This window comes from Propithecus coquereli, unplaced genomic scaffold (assembly GCF_000956105.1).
Source record: "Propithecus coquereli isolate 6110/MARCELLA unplaced genomic scaffold, Pcoq_1.0 Scaffold288, whole genome shotgun sequence".
Classification (NCBI taxonomy): Eukaryota; Metazoa; Chordata; class Mammalia; order Primates; family Indriidae; genus Propithecus; species Propithecus coquereli.
The window spans coordinates 1,467,242-1,468,661 of record NW_012148485.1 but is presented as its reverse complement, the minus strand read 5'-3'; the positions used below and the strand labels follow the sequence as shown (position 1 = coordinate 1,468,661).

The following is a 1,420-nucleotide window of genomic DNA, read 5'->3' as shown; positions in this document are numbered from 1 at the left end:
AAAAGCAATCTTTATATATAAATATGTATATGAGAAGCTTTACTTGATAATATTTTGTGTAGCAGTGTGTTTGCTGAAAGGATCAGTTGCTCCTTTAATCCTGAGAAAAGACCCCCCATGAGAAACTTCACAATTGCCATCCTTGGCCCCAGCGTCTAGATGATAACCAAGTTTGTCTGGCTGCTCACCGTGACGGGTGATGAATGTCAACACCATTCATTCATTCATTCATTCATTCATTTGTTCACATACCTCCACAAACCTTGTCCAGTCTCCAGTGTACGTGGCACTTTGTCAGATGATGATGGAGATAAAACAATCAGCAAAAGTTCACATTGTTCCTGCCCTTCTGAAGTTTACAGTCTAATTGGGGGGTAATGGATGTTAATTAAGTAATCAAACAGACAAGCATAAAATCATAGCACAGTGCAAAGGTCTACGCGAGTTTATGGTGGGTGGTTTGATCTAACCTAGGAGGTCAGGGAATGGTCCCTGAGGAAGTGATACTGGAGCTGAGATCTAAGAATGAACCTGATTACGTGCAGAGCTTACCAGATGGCTCTGATAGCACCCACACTTACGACGGCCGATAGCCGGACAGCACGTAGCTCCCAGAGCGGCTGGAGCAGTGATCACGAGAAAACTCGCAGGGTCAGTAGCAGGCGTGTGGGTCACCTGCTGCTCATCATGCTCCGGAATGATGCCTGGCATTCTGCCAGGGCAGTACCGGAGTCCGGGAGGGGAGCTCTGACCCTTGAGTTCTGGAGCTTTCAAGCTGCGTAACTCTGGAGGGAGGTCAGGGGCTGGGGCACAGCTCGGTGAAGTCAGTAGGACTTCGCACAGGGTTTGTGGCTTGGGTGGTACCGGGCCCGCCCCTGGCACAGTCCAGGGGCTGAGGTCCAAGCCTGGAGGTTGATCAGAAGCGATTGCTCAAACACGGGGCTGCAGCTGGTTTCCGCAGAGCCTTGCAGCGTGCCCACCCCTTTTCTGGGAGTCCAGCCCACAGAAGGCTCAGTCAGCCCTTCCTCTTAAGCATGCACAAAAGCCCCTTGGTAGGAGAGAGAACGGTGGTTAAAAGGGACCGCCTCCACCGTGATTGGGGTGACACAGCGGGTCCTGCCCTGGAAGCGGCTTAATGTTGGGGAGTAGAAGAGCCACCCTGGAGTGGGGAGGCCCCTGCCCTGGCTGGGCCGATCAAAGGGTGAAGAGAGGAGTGAACGGATCTCATGAGTCTTGGACAAGGTTTACTGTGTATCTGTCAGAGACAGCAGTGGCTTTACGTTTGCAGTGAACTCTGAGTTTTAACACATTGACTGCCGTGCGAGTTGTATTTAACTCAGGCTAGTTTTTTTGGTTATTTTTTGTTTGTTTGTTTGTTTTTTTTTGAGACAGAGTCTCGCTCTGTTGCCCGGGCTAGAGT

The 1,420-nt window shown here is 50.4% G+C and overlaps 1 protein-coding gene across 1 annotated transcript in view; it reads left to right on the top strand.

Annotated features, from left to right (window-relative positions):
• ATP8A1 (ATPase, aminophospholipid transporter (APLT), class I, type 8A, member 1) overlaps positions 1 to 1,420 on the top strand; it is a 272,471-nt gene that overhangs the window by 94,860 nt on the left and 176,191 nt on the right. The window lies entirely within an intron of this gene.